This window comes from Grus americana, chromosome 1 (assembly GCF_028858705.1).
Source record: "Grus americana isolate bGruAme1 chromosome 1, bGruAme1.mat, whole genome shotgun sequence".
In the NCBI taxonomy this organism is placed as follows: Eukaryota; Metazoa; Chordata; class Aves; order Gruiformes; family Gruidae; genus Grus; species Grus americana.
Genome location: NC_072852.1, coordinates 195,177,528 through 195,193,337, shown reverse-complemented (window position 1 = coordinate 195,193,337; position 15,810 = coordinate 195,177,528). Strand labels below are relative to the sequence as shown.

General features: G+C 38.5%; 1 protein-coding gene across 2 annotated transcripts in view; it reads left to right on the top strand.

The window, feature by feature from the left end:
• FRY (FRY microtubule binding protein) overlaps positions 1–15,810 on the top strand; it is a 254,495-nt gene that overhangs the window by 25,051 nt on the left and 213,634 nt on the right. For both annotated transcript variants that reach the window (XM_054807035.1, XM_054807025.1), the window contains exon 2: positions 8,677–8,853. The gene's annotated coding sequence lies outside the window, so the exon portion shown is untranslated. The remainder of the gene's footprint in view (positions 1–8,676; positions 8,854–15,810) is intronic.

The window sequence follows — 15,810 nt, the reverse complement described above, 5'->3', positions numbered from 1 at the left end:
CAGTCACAGGAGCCATCCCACCACATCTCGTGATGCCAATGAGATCACAGCCCTGCAGGCATGTGCACGTCTCCGACTCCTCTTGTTTATTCCCCACGCTCCGTGCGTTTGCACAGAGGCATTTCAGTTGGGCCCGATGAAGCTGACTGACTGGCTGGAGTGGCTGCAGTTCCTCTGTGCTGCCCTTCAGGTGCTCTCCTGCTGACCTGTGATCCTTCTCCCGGCTCTGGGCATCTATTGCTGGCACTGGCATCAAACTGGTAGGAGTGGGATGGGTTGAGGTTCCCCTCCCCCCAGCAACTTTAGTTTAAAGCCCTCCTCACCAGCTAAATATTTTAATAAGTAAGTGGGCAGCAAACTGATTGGTATTCCGAACTAAAAAAAGTTAGTTACATGCCACCTCTGTTAGGACTTAAGAGTGAATAATTAAGAAGAAAGACTGTTTTACTCTGTGAAGGCATAACGATAGATAAGTCAATTTAAGTCAAGGGGAGGCCTTGCTTGGTGGTTATTTAGCTTTACTATTCAATTTCTACATTTTTAAAACTAAAATAACAAAGAATTACTTGAGATAGAAAAAGAAAAAAGTAATGCTGTACTACAGAATTTGTCAATTAAGGAGACAAAGAAAATTTAAACTAAATTAAAGAGATGGCTAATTTTTTAACATTGAGGGAAGGTACTGGCTGCAGTAGGTGTGTTGTTTGGTTTTGTCCTTAAGCTACTTAGCTGGGGAAAAATTATGCAGATCATGATAGGAAAAGGGTCTCTGGAAAATAGATTTCTGTTCTACCATTTCTGGTCTTTTCAGATTTTGGTCTTTTGGTCTTTCAAAGTTTTCTTCCTGCTCATGCCTGCAAGAAAAGCTGGAAAACTTCAGGTCTAAATCTTGTTTGGGATGCTTTGTACAGATTCCGTAACAGTTTCATCCAGAGTTTATTTATTGAAAATTGCAGTGTCTGGGTCACTGAAGTTGCTTGCATGTCTGATTAATCAAAACAAAGTGGGGAGGGAGATCAGAGAAAGGAAAACTATTTAGCAGAATGCCAGTTTGCAGGTCAAATGTAATTAAAACTAGCAAAACAAAAGTAGTAGTTTCTATCTGAAAACTATTGCAGCCAGCCACATCACAGAAGCCGACTAAAGTAAGTATCAGATTTTTGGCCCCAATTAAAAATCAGAGATTTTTTATAAGAGGATTATTTTCCATATTTTTGTTCAAATGGACCTCCAGTCTTGCTGTAGTCACCAAACCAACACTTGATGCACCGCTGGAGATGCTTACAGTAGGATAGCAAGCTGCAGAACTCTTCCTGAGAATGCAGCGCTCTTCTGCTGGTCACCACCACCTCCCATTTACCTTCCTTTTTATTCGTGTGTAGAAAACTCGTACCTTTTAAGCAGTAAAGTGTTTTCCCCTTATTACTTCGACTCCCAAAGCAGCACGACAGTGGTTCTGTGACGATCCCTTTCACCAGGAGGAAATCAGTGCTGATGCTGGAAAATGAGATCACTTCACCCTACATCTTGCTCTGTCCCGCCAGCCCTCTTGTGTTGGCCATGCTTAAATCTTCCCAAGAAAAGTTAATGTGAAGTAGAGGGAGGGTTGGGGTTTTTTTTGTCCATTGGGGTTTTTTTAAAATCCTCTATCTCAGACATTTGTGCCTTTTAAAATACCATCTGATTCTGTCCTTTTCACTTTTGAAATCCTTCCTTGACAAATACAAGTTATTCAAGACTTCTGGGCAGTTTTGAGGTGAAATTTATGTAGAACTGTTGTGTTTTAAAAAGTTCTCTTATAAAATAGCCAGAGACATGAGAGTTTACAGCTAGAATGGCATGGCATTTATTAATATTAATTTTCAAAGTTTTCATCAAAGTGGATCTCTCTGGAGAGCCAGCAGGGCTGCAGTGACCATGGTGGGAGGCAATAGTTCATGTATTGCCACCCTGCCACCAAATGAGGTTGAACCTGGCCTTCACTTACCAATTTTTAATAGTTGAGGTGTTTATTTTGTATCACTTTATCTTCTTTTCTACTAGTGAATTAAGTAAATGTTTTTAGGAACGCAAAATGTTTATTAGCAAACTGCCTTTCTAATAGTAATCATGTCATGTGGGCATACAGTCAATTGGTAAGATGAACGTTTTGTCACAAATTAGATAAATGTAAAAGAAACACATGACCTTATGTATGTTTGGTAAGAAACAATCTGTCAAGTTGAACTCTAGGGATTGTAAAATAACACATCAGAGAATAGTGCCTTTAGAGTACTGATATGTTTATCAATCTATTTCAGAGCATGAAAGATGCATCTCAGACTCTTCATTTAGTAAATGCATTTAGTGCAAGGTAATGTGGTTACCAGAAAAGGCTCCTTTGTAGGAGACCAGTATGTTGGGATAAGAGTTGAAATAAAGACTAATACTGGTTGTCTCTGGGAGCATGAGGACAAGTTTGAGGACTGGGGTGTATGTACAGTGTGAGCTGTATCATTGTACAGAAATGCTCATGCTGCCGTTCTGAGCTGTTTGCACCAATTCAGAGCTGCAGACTGCTCCGGCCTGGCCAGGTGAAACCAAATGAGCAGTGCACTTCGTTGGGTAGATGCAGGCAACTGATAGAGCTCTGCTCCTTCCAGCACCCGACCCAACAGCTGTGCTGCTTGGCAGTAGCTGCTCTGAAGCAAGCGCAGGTGGTACTGGTACAGCAGTGCACTCCCTGGACTGGCTGGGTGCATCCCTGCTGCCTGGGAGGTAGCTTCTCCCCTCCGCATTAAATACTTTAAAAAATGAAAAATACAAAATGAAAGGTCTATATGAATATAAATGGATAACTTCCCCAGCTAAGCTTATTCTCACTGTGGTACTTAATCAGTTTCTGGGCAAGTAAAGGAAGGAAGAGACTTTCAAATTTGAGGCGGAGGGTGAAAATCATTAAATGGACTAATTTTTATGAACAATAACGTGATACATCACCAAATATGTTTTGGGGTATTTTTTCTCATTCAATAATGTTTGAAGTATTGGTTTCCTTTATTCTCTCACAAAATATTTATTTATAAATTTCCAGAATAATCTATTTTATCTTATAATTTTGCCTACTTTCAACCAGCGTAAACTTAGTAAATTAAATTAATAAAGTTAAATTTATCCCTAAGTCAGCAGTAATTTTAATGTTTGCCTTCATTTTTTTTTTCAATCTAACATCTTAACATAAAGATACTAATACTGAACCTCTCTCTGTAAGTATTCAAAATATCCAGCTATTTTATCAGTATTTTTTTAACAAATTCTGGGAAGTTGAGATCGTTTCAGTATTCAATGGGAAGGGAAGATTAGTTCCAGAACAGCAAAATATTTACGTGATCCTCTGCAAAGATTAACCTGTTCTCTGCATGAATTATTTCTCTTAATAATCATTATCATATTATGATCTCAGAATTAATGGCAACTTTGAGTTGAAAATATTTTAGCAGCCTTCGATTCATTCTTCTATGTTGTTTGTTACCTTCTTTTCTCAGTAAGTTATATTTCTCCTGAAGAACAGCAATATTTCCCCTTGCAGTCACCGTTTCTGCATCTCTCTTTCATTTTTTCCCTCACTTTTAGTTGCAAAATGTGACTGGTACAGTTGCTGTTTTGAACCCCACCCTTGGGGTTGCTAGGCAGAGGAACTTCATTGCGTAAGTAACCTGTAACTGAACAGGCTACTGCAGCCCTAACCAGCCGTCTAATGAATAGCCAAGTCTTAAAGGAAATAACTTCTACCATTTACTGTTTGGAACGAGGCTTTTTAAACACGGAAAAAACGAAGAGGTAAATTTGTTTTAAAATAACAAAACAGCTGAAGTGAAAGAAAGAAGTTCCAGAAGAAACTAGTATAAGGCAAGAATATGAATGCCTGAAAGTAACAGGCAAAATAGTATGAAATAGAAAATAGATGATAACATCATGATTGCAAATGCTTGATTGCCTTTATTCAATTCTGAGGTTTAGGGACGTGGATTCAGTTTGGGTCCACCTTTGGCTTCTAAACTGGTTAGTGGCCTCAAATGAACTGCACAAATTTTGTGAGATAGTTTCTGTTTTGTTCTGTGCAATAAATATTTGACTTTAATAAATCTTGACATGCAAAATCAAACTGATTTCTCCATCCCTGTTAAGTGGTAAAATATAAATTACTCAAAGTAGAAGCATATATGTAAATATTTGAAATATGGTAGTTAATGCTTTCTTAACAAATAGTACTACAAATTTGGATGGCAATAGTTTGTGTGTATTTCAGCATGTTCTGGAGATTATTATCTCAACATCAGTTTTTATTAGCACTGTCTTAAAGTCAATCAACACAAATACTAGGAGATAATCATGTCAGGCTGCATGTGGGAAAGAAGAGAAGCAGAGAGCAGAGCCTGGAAGGGTGGTGAGATAGTGGGCAGGCAGGATGCTGAGAAAACAAAACAAAGCAGATACAGAACTGTACAGAGCTTAAAGATGCAAAGTTTAGAGACAATGTTAGGAGCAGGTTTGCAATAGCTGGTGACATTTCTAAGACTAAATATTTCCGTGTTGTTAAACTTAAGGTCAGTTAAGAAAAGCTCTTTTACTGGTTCTTTAGATTCTGGTCAGTGTTGGCTTTAGGGTTTAGCTGTAGCTAGATAAAGTAGGCAGTTACTCAACCAGTCAGCTGGTGGAGGCAGCCAGACAGCTCAGTAAGACCTGTTTTAGTCCTGCCTTTCCTTTGCCTGTGGCTTTTCTTGAGTGGTAGTTCAAGGTCTGTAAAATGGCCAGGCAGCAGCTCTTCACCTCTTTTTGCACAGCTGGGCATAGGCTGCTTTCCACTGTTCCCACCTGCCAAGGGGCCAGAAAGGACAAGGCAGCCCCGATAACTCCCTGGGTGGCTTTTCTCAGAAGCAGCCCGTACCACCCTTACCTCCCCCAGCGCCATGAGAGCACGCCTGCTTCTGCATGTCGGCCCTACCGCTTCCCCCTCCTTCTTCCCCTCCGCTCCCCATCGCAACTTCGCATCTGCTGCTGCAAAGCTGTGAGCCGGCTTTGTGAAGCAGCTGCTGGGCTTGCTGGGCTAAGGACCTTTGCTTCTGGAAATGACGCCATCTGGCCAGAACACAGTACATGGACTTTATATTTAGATTACCTTGTATCTGGCATCTGGACTTTATTTATCTGCGTGCTTGACAAGACATGGTTTGAGCCCTTTCTTCTGTGGATGATACTCTATGTAATGTACGTATTGTCAGTTCTCAGTTGCCACAGTGAAAGATGTTCCATAAAAATAGTTGTTCTTTCTGTAGAGCTGTCATTTCTATTGGTGGGAGCTGCACCGGAGATGCCATTTATTATTGGTGTCTATTAGAAATATCAGACACAGAGAGGGCTGGTAAAGAACATTTTGCCCTTGTGATTAGACAGATCAATTCTGACCATCTGCAAAGATTGCCTAATGTATGACAGGTCCAGCAGTACTGAGTATTCTGATACTAAGCTACATTGTGCTATATATCTCAAGTTTCTATCAGTAGGACTGGGTTGTGGGGTGGTTTTGCTTTTCATGTGTGTTTTTATATAAAGGAATTTTTGTCATAGCTTAAGGATGAAACAAATGATGCTCTTAAATGAGTGCACAAAGTAACGTGCTGCAGGAAAGCCAACAGAGGGTGCTGGAGTGATGCAGCTCTTACCTTCACTAGTTTTAGAGTTCTCTGAACAATGTGTATTTTGACGAACCTCCTTATTTTTGGATGTCCTACTGTACAGCTGTGAAGTTACTGCATTGATTGTGTGTTTAATGCCATAATTTTCATACTTTCAAATATTATTTTGTACTATGAAGAGCATTTCAGAAATGCCCATTAAACAAGAACAATGTGGACCTAATTAATGCATTTATTAATTTTCTTTACCTCTAAAAAGAGATATAAATGAAAACCCTACTTTTTCAGAAGAAAAAGTTGGGCACAGTGGAAGTGCCAGTGGTCTCTGTGACATACATATTGTATTGCACATATTTTGAGACAGATGTAACAAAGCACTGATCTGTGAAAGTCATCATTTGGTGTAAATAATACTTGTGTAGAAATAATTACTCTACTTACCAAGAAATGTCTCAAGGAGGATGAATAAAACGTTAGATAGCATGTGAAAAATCATTGTGCAGCACTATGCAGTTAAACTAACTATATCCATACTGTACTCTCTATCAGTTTCCTCATTTTTATCCTTGTCTAGTTTCTGCTCTGGCTGTAGAGGAGACTGTGCCCTTTATATACTGAAATGAAAAGGTGGTGTGTCTGCACATGGTTCTAACATTTGGCTGGAGACTGCTAGATTCAGCTTACCCCTGTTCTTTGAAGTAAAGGATGTCCATGAAAGTCAGTATTTACAGTGCTGCCTGAGAGTCTGTTATGGAAAGCACTCCCTTCCTCTCTGCCTGACCCTCCTCCTCCACCCAAAGCGAAGGGTAATGACTTCAGGCTACCAGAGATTGGAAAGGGCAATTTATCACATGGATATGCAAAACCAGGCGATTGCTTTTAAGATGCAGTCTCTCATTACTGCACAGATGTGATGTATGGCTGACTAAATCCACTCTGTTGTATTGATGATGATAACCTGAAGTATTCCATATTATTGGGATTTTCTCTGATGAGTTTAAAAGTTGCTAACCCATTTTTGTCCAAAAATTTTGTACATCTCTGACAGTGTCTCACAGATGTGAACAGACTTCTCAGCAGGGAGATGAGGAACTAGAGTAGTTGCAGGAACCTGTCAGATCTACTGTCTGTCACTTCTCATTTTCCAAAACCAAGAAGTGTTTAAACAATGGGGCCTTATCTTTAAAACACGTCTGGAGTATAGCATGCAAAAAGATACCCAAATTTGCAGAAAGTTTGAAGGATTAGATCTGAGCCATGACTGCCTGGTCTATCTCAGTGACTTTTGACTCACATGCCACAGTTTGATAGTTCTCTTAACGTTCAGGAAACTTGAACATGCAAGAAGAGAATTATCCAGAGTTACAGCAGTGCTTTTTAAAGTGTGGGCAGTATTGTGTTTTTATGGCAAACAGCTGCCAAGGGCTATCCAGAAGGAAAGAGGCACTGAAGAGAGGGAAATAAAAATGTATAAGCCCTTTACTAACACACAGTGAAGTAGTGAGCATGGTTTCTGTTGTTAAGGGAGGGGTGGGGAGAGGAGACAGGGTTGTAAAACACTGCCTTATGAGATAGCAGAAAGCTGAGTATCATTTGCTAATATCACCTCAGTAGATCTTTTAATTAAGTGCCCGGTTAAACATTTCATGGGGCTGAACAGGTCAAGTAACGCCATTGGGGTTGGACTGTCCTGTTTGCTGCCATGGGTCTGGAGTATTCAGATTGAGATATGCTGCTCAAGAACACTGTGCTTGTCCAGATGGGTTGTGACTCTCTCTTTGGAGGTTTTCAATGCTTTGGTTGGATGAGGCCCTGAGCAACCACATCTCATAGTCAAGGTGTCTTACTCATCTCACAGATCTATGTAGCATCATCACTCCCTGAGCTCACAAAGAACACTCAAACTGTCCTCATAGTAAAAAATTCACGTTGGATTTGATAATCCAGCATTATGGGCCTCTGGGCATAACCATCACGGGACAGCACTCTCCAAAGTGCGGTACCCAGATCTACTGCGAGTGGTTTTGAACACACACAATGGTGCAGGTGGCAGTCTCAGTTTCAGAGCCTTTGTGCATGTTGGGATCTGCTCAAGCCTCTTGGCTTCTTTTCCATCACCATCTTTTGAAATGGCATTAAAACCTAGGACACACTGACAGCAACACAGCATCATAAGATGAGTGTGTTGCTCAGAGTAGGAGCACTAGAGATAACTTCATGCTCCTTTAGTACCATGACCAGGGAATCGAGGACATAAACCTGGTACCCAGTAAGAGTAGTCTTGCAGTCCAAAAGCTATCTCTGTGTTGGGATTTTTGGGGGCTGAAAAGATTTCAGCCAGTCTAGGTGAGGAAACGTTGCAATGCTAGCTTTGTGCTGCTTCCATATAGCATAAGAGCAAACATACGTAGCCTGTCTCAAAGAATGGTTATGGGTGAATAACTTTTGTTTCTGACCCTGCAGCTGTTATTAGACTGAATTAAAAAATTGGCTGCCAGACGCCTGTGGTTACACCAAATAGAAATGTAATGCTTCCTATTCTGATAGGGACCTTGCAGTTATACTCAAATAGTAAAAGTAGATTCCTGCTCTCAGCATTTTTATTTTCCAGAGGCACCACTCTGCTTACTTCTGTTGAAGGAATTACAGCATAACTCAGTTTCCGCTTTTGCTTATGGTTTCTCACCAGAAATCTACAACAAAAAGTCTAATTCATCTTGTCAGTGTAAAGACAAGTTGTAATTTAAAAACTTTACAACACTTGTATATAAAATTTTCCCACTTGTTTTATGTCTCTGTCCAAGAGCATGAATTCCTGGCAAGAAAGTATGCAATATTTCTTTGAACAGCATCTATTATGAAATGTTTGGTAGATAAATACAATATTTAAGGTCATGTTTTAAGACTTGGATTTTGCTTAATCTTTTGTTTAATCTGGGAGCAGTAATACATCGTGTTGTCCAGGTGACTGAACGTTAAGATGACTTTTTTTTTTCCCTAGGTAGTTGTGATGGCTCACAATGCAAAACAGTGATCTCCAGGAAGCAAGCAAGACAGCATCCAGACTGTTTGCAGTTAACTCATCTCTGCCTGAACTAGAAACCTACTTATGAAAATTATATTGCAAAATTAAAGCATTAAGAGAGATCACTACTGGAAACTGTTGCTTCAGGGAAAGGTAAGACTTTGCATTAAATATCTAGTTGTTCCGGATTTACATGAGATTTTTCTGTTAGAATGATAATAAATTTTGTGTATGAATGCATTTCTTTATTGGATAAATGTGGCAACTATTATCCTTTTTTTAGTAAATAGTTAAGTCTTTTGCATAGGTGAAAAATATAAAACATGCGTATTGGGATTTGGAAGCTCACGTATATGTAGTTCTTACTGAAAAGGATTGTGTGCATGGATTTAAATATTTGGCAATGACAGATTTTGGTTTCTTATGGCCTCACTTTAAATATGAATGACAAAGCTATATTAAGACCATCACATGTGACGTGAGATTGTACACATACTTTACTACAAGTATTTGTGGACTCTTTGTCTTAATGTTTGTAAAAGTTGGCAAACCATTACCAGGAGCTGAAGAAACTTCTGACTTTTAACTAATCTGATACAGTGCAAGTGTTTAGTTAAAGCCTTCCTGGGACTGAAATTCCTTACAGAAAACAGTTGGCTGTAGTTGATTTTGTAAATGCTGATATGTGTTGAAAAAGATGAATACGCATTTTGCATGTGTACTAAATAAGTATCTGAAATAGCTGCAATTGCTACTGTGCATTTGTATCTCAAGGAAAAATACAGAGCAACATGAGTAGAAATTCATCAGCGTCCTTCTCTTGAATAAAACAAAACTTTTTTTCCTACTGAAAAGGTTGGATGGGTTTTAACCTATCATTGTTAAGCTGTAGTTAGTCCTTCTGTCATATAAAAATAAGACTTGGAGTCAATTAATTTTGCCCTATAATCAGCCGTAAGTCACAGCAAATTATATTGTAAGCAGTATTTCTCCTGGTGTATTGGCTTCCATAGTGCTCCCAATTCTACTCCACTGAAGAGTGAAATATTTTCTTTTGCTTTTAAAGAGCAGTACTGTAAAGGCTCTTGACAGGGCCACGGACTTTTCACTCTGAGCAGTGATTTTTATGTTCTTTGTTGATTGCTTAAATACAGATTTTTTTGTTTCAGCTTTTCTAGATTTTTAGATGGTGGTTTTCAATACATTGGGACACTTATGATAATACCATTTATTATTCAGTACCTATTTTATTTTGATGTAGTCTTTTTTTTATCCAAGACAGTGCAGATCAAAACAAGTAGAAGGATGTATTTATGCTGTAGAGCAGAGAGATCTGTAAATGTGTGATATATATTCTAGACCTGTGTAACCATTATGAAGATGGTGATTTTCATTGCCTAGTGGTAAGCTGTTCTGTGCTGTGTACATGCATGCTGGCATGAAAAGGGCTCAACATGGCTGAGTCTGTAAGTTCTGTTTGACTTGTGGTAGGGCTGTAGGGGACATCTCCGCAGCAGCATGTGCGATTTCAACCTGGTGTACCATTGGAACATGCTGAAATTCCTGTGTCAGTCACTGAAGGGTGTAAGGGAGACGTCTAACCCATATAAAATTGTGCAGCTACAGGAGTCTAGAGCATGTTCGCTAGTGCTCTAGATAATAAGATTGAGCACGTATCGTTGCACCATGTGAGCCAGGAGGGAATGCGTGATGACTTTCATCTGGAAAAATACAACTATATGTAATTATAAGCACTAAGCGAGGAAGTGAGAGCCGTTTCCTAGACTACCTTGCAACTGTAATTCCAGGACGTCCTACGTCCCGGTTAGGCAAACTCAGAAAACACTAGATTTGACCACTTCTGGACTAGTTTACCTGTTTTACTGTGCCTTGAAACAACCGATTAAACTAATGCTTTTCCTTGACAAAGCAGTTTGAGAAGATAGATACACTCTCAGCAGTTAAGCTAATGGCTTCTGAGTGAAAACGGTATCTCATGGCAGCAGGTTTCCCACTCCAATGAATACAAATTTGGCATTTTAGCAGGTGTCTTGTAAATGTCCTTGAACTCAGAGTTGGAATTACGTGAATATGCAAACATATTCACAGGCTTTTATTTTCTAAAATGGACATGAGACTAACTGACATGTTGTACTCTTGTTTTCGAAATCTCATCTCCTACCATTTAGAAAAAATCCCAGGGCATGAAGGGAATGATTTAGTTCCATTTATCTAGAACAGTGTTGTTTTTTAATTACACTGGTGGCGTATCAGAAAAATTAGCAGTACTAAAGTGTGACGAATGTGGGACCTATTATCTTTCCATAGGTTCTCTCAGGTTTTGGAGGATGACGTTGCTGGCACAGTGAGAGAATGCTAAGGGAGACCGTATCTGTTGCTACTCATAAACATAACTGCCTTATTTCCTCTTATTTATTTTAATGCTGCACTCCAAATTTATGCTGTTTGATTTATTTGATCTGATAATATTTTAATACCATATTTGTCCAGCTCTAAATTGAACTCAATCAGTTCTGTGCCTTTGGCTTTTGGACGTAACAAATGAAAACTGTCTATTTAGACCCACCAAGGCATGTGACAAGTTATCTGCCAGTAATCTAGGAATGCAATTAAACATGTTTAGCTATGCACTTTGTTTGCTATGTTAAGAGTTTTAAAATTTTGCAAAGTGGAGGCCTCACAGGACATAAAAACTCAACCGTTTTATTTTTAGCGTTTTGACTTAATTTTTCAAAGTTCGAGAAACTCCGTCATTTCTTCACTTAGTTAATTGTGAAGCCTGTGTTACCTGTGAAGGTCCTACTTTTTACTTAAGTTCTGATAGCAAGCATTGGTTTATTGAGTGTCAAAGAAAAGTGCAGATCCCAGCAGCTATAGGTTCAGGAAGTTGTTCTCCATTTCGATCTCCCTTTTTGGAGACACTTAAGCCTGGCTGTGTGGAAGAGTCCAATTCTTTAATTGCCTAAACTATGTACATATATACGTGGATCATAGTACTTCACAAGCTGGTGGATAAGGTATTTAAACAGGTTGGACTGATACAGGGGAATAAATAAGAGCTAGGTGTCCAAGAATTGCATGAATAGACCAGTAGTTTAAAAAATAAAACAAGGAAACCAAACAGAAAAGGAAGAACTAAAAATAGATTTGTTTTGTTATTGTTAGGGATTCCTGCTGATTGCATAAAAATCACTGAACTTAAAAGGTCATACTATCAATGTTCAGTACTTTTCAAACATTCATTTTAATCTGGTGCAGAGATCCAAATGAAGACTGACACTTGGAATTTGGGGGAGGTAATATCATTTTTTCCTAATTAAAAATATAAATGTTCTAGCTTGAAATCTGTTCCGGGAAACAGATCAGCATCATTCATCATGTTGTAGCCAACAGTACTGATATTGACTGGAATAAGGTAATAACATTTTAGGGCTGATAAGCATAATTTAATATTGCCTAAGAGTGGGTTTTGTTTTTCTTTTCATGTTAAGGTACTGTAGTAGTTCATGAAAAGAGTTTGTCAATATTAATCCCAGAAGACTTCTTCAGAATCTTTGTAGCTATAAGATGTGTGAGTATTTAAATGGTTTCAGTTTTGCTTGTACCTTTTTACTTCCTTAAAAACGGGGGGGGGGAGAAAATTAAAAAGTGGGAGACCTGCATCTGCTATTAAAGAAAATATTTTTTTGCTTAGGAGTGTGCATAGCATGAAAGATATTACAAAATAGGCAGCAATTCTTATTGAAACAGCAAATACTTTAAAAAAAAATCACAAGATGAACAACAAAATCACGTAAAGTATGCCATTATTTCCAAAGCAAATATTTTACCAAATAGGTTTTTATACAAGGAACAAGATGTACAAGGAACAGGATGTGATACATATCCACTACAACATCTTAAACACATTTTAAACTTCCTGGCTTTTCCCTTGCTTATATTTAGATAAAGCTTAAATGGTTCCACTCAATGCTATTTTGCTTCGATTAAAACAAATGACATTTTCCCCATGTAGGTGGCCAATTTGGGGACTTTTTTAAGTACAAGCAATTTTTTCTTGTACGTGTTCCTCCATATAGTAGAATAAAGGAAAGGCTTTCATTCTCCATTCCCCCCTATAGAGAAATGAGCTAAAAAGTCCAAAGATACAGATATACTACTTTTTCACTCACTGCTGATGTGCTATTTTGGGATATGTGCTGACCTACTTTCTGGGTTTCCAGAAAGCAAGCTGAAAAATTTTAGTTCAGGTTGCAGAAAGATTTGGATTTATTTTTCAGTGGATTTTTGTACATCCTTTCACAGAGATATGCACACACATGTTAGCTAATGTGGGGGTTGATGTACAGTAGCAAATCAATACTGCCAATTTCTGTACAATTTCAACAATAATAGCAGCAGAGATCTGCTGCTAGACACCTGCCTTTAGAGGATTTGACAGGAAGATTTTTCCAATCTAGTGGTGTGGTTATTCAGAGTTACATGATAAGATAGAAAGCTTTCCGTTCCCAATTTTGACTAAATTTGATACCTAAGTAGAAACATCCAAAATTGCTGTAAGAATCTCATTATTCTATTTTTTTTCCTGTTTCTTCAGCATTTTCGTAGAGACTGGAAGATAAAACCCCTTTGAATGATTTACTTTGACTCCATGTATCTCCTTATTCAGCACTCTGACCATCAAAGAACGTTCAGCCCGTTAGTTTGCCATTCCCAATTAAAATAACGATACATAGAGCTTGGGAATTGTATGAACAAATTAGGAGAGAACAAATAATGAGAGATGAAGACCTGCTCCTGCCCTCTGCTTGGGGCAGAAAAAGTTCATCAGCCCCAGCAACACTCTGCTCACATGTGGGCTCTTCCCAGGGGAGCAGCTCTACTGGTGGAAGAAGATCCTTTTTAGTTTATTGTGCTTCACTCACGATGACTATAGTGCAGAAAGTCTTGGTGTGGCATTCCTGTCATCTAACCTATATGAGCATACAAAGATTAAGCATCCATAAGTCTTGCTAAAATTCTGCAGTTTAGGGGAAATTCTTTTCCCCTTTCCTCAGTTAAGGGAGATGAATTCTGCCTTCCAGAGCTACATCTCTCTCTCCCTCTCCCTCTCCCTCTCTCTGTGTGTGTGTGTGTGTTAACTATAGATGGAGTTTAGACTTTAGTAACTTAATCTTTGAATGTGTGCAGTGAGGTGAGAGAAATCCAGTCCCTTTTCTTTGTATATACCACAGCTAAAGCAGTGAGTTTTGTTGATTTATCAGTACTGATGTAGTTCTACTGGGAAAGGCTGGACAGTGTAAATGAGGCCTCAGGTTATCATGAATGGCAGGTCTGAGTCTTTCTATGACTTACAGACAGCTTCTTACTTCTCTGGAAAGTATTATGACTTACTTAAGCTAACCTGTGGATATGTTATATGTATATTTTCTAAGGCATTTGATTTGATATTTCTCTTTTCTTAAATTTACCTTGTATAACATAAAGACTATATACAGTACTTTTAAAAAATCTGGCTCTCAAATCTTCATCTATAGTTGATAATTGAGGTGAGTTTTAGCTCTGTGTGAGAGTTATGTTAAAAATTCCATAGATTGAAAGCCTTTTAGTAGGTTTTTTTAAGCATTTGTATGGTGTAAATTTTTTACTGATTACATATCCTCTGTAGTTCTACTGCTTTCCAGGGTGTCCAAAATTGATGGGATATTAGTAAATAATGAAGTTGAATCAGTATTACAGCATGATAGTCATATGTGAATTGCCTAGTTAAGCACTCATGGTACAACAAAACATGTTTTTAATGCTGCTACATGGAAGGTAATACCAGCACAGATTGTAGGGTTACAAATACAAAACTCTTCAAGGTAGTAACCTGAAGGAAAGCCAAAGGGCAATTTAAGAAGCTTGTTCAGTTTGGCTGTCAGTGTGATGCTAAAATATTGTGGTACTAAAATATTTTATCCAGTGCCTTGATATTTCCACTTAACAATGAGGTATAAATAAAGGAGAGAGTTAAAAAAGAGGCCTGTGGAATTTCTCAAGGCCTAGGAGGGAAAAAACCAGCAAAACTTTTATACTGTGAGGCCTAAAGAGTTCAGTCATATACATTTATGGAACAGAAACTGCAAGCTGATTCGATCATCATCTGCATATTCTTGCCTTTTAAAAAGCCATCTCAAAGCAAGGAATTTCTCAGCTTTATAAATAAAGGCACCTGGAAGTTGAAGCTGAACTAGCTCGATCCAAAGCCAAATTTTCTCACAAGAAGGGAATATTAGCATTGAAATAGATGAGTTGTAGCATCTCCTAACAAGGAAGGAGGAATATTCCTATCGGTGCAGAATAGGCACTCCCAAAAGCTAACTTTAATCTTGCCACTACTCAGTATAGTTAGTGGAGAGGCAGAGGTTTTTCCAAGAGGTTATTCCCAGCCCTGAATCAATGGCTCTGTCCACTAGCTGTAAAAGAAGTACAGGAGACTAGTCTCCCAGACTGAAATTAACCTTTACGATTTAATTCCTACTCTCCAATACTTTCCAAAAGCCTATCTTTAACCAGCAGGAAAAACTCTGCAGCCTTCTGTATACAGTTGGTCCAGATGACCTACAGTTATCTCTTGGTTTTTATGTGCCTGTGCTGTATTCTTTCGCTTGCAAGCAGATGTGTCCTGCTCATTACGCTTGAGAAACATATCTGGGAATCTCCTTTCTGGTGAAATGTGATCTGAATTTCACCCATTTCTGTGTGTGCTTCCAATCTGTGTAGGAACCAAGGAGATCTCAGGTTATTTAGGTCCCTTGGGACCCCCTATTAGTTTCCACCCTCCCCAAAAATATTTATTACATTTGCACACTATGCTGAAAGAGCTGTTTCACTAATACTCTGCTGTTTAGAGTCACGGCTTGGAAGGATAGCACCAAATAATTTTCTCCACCTAAGAAAGACAGAAATGATATGACCAGTGGTCTGAAGCGCCATGAGTAGGTCTCATCCTTGCTATTGTACTTTTTCACTTCCATAACTGAAAGTTGTTCTCAGATGTAAAGTTGCTTTATCAGCTAAATTTATAGTGCTTAACTACAAAAAATG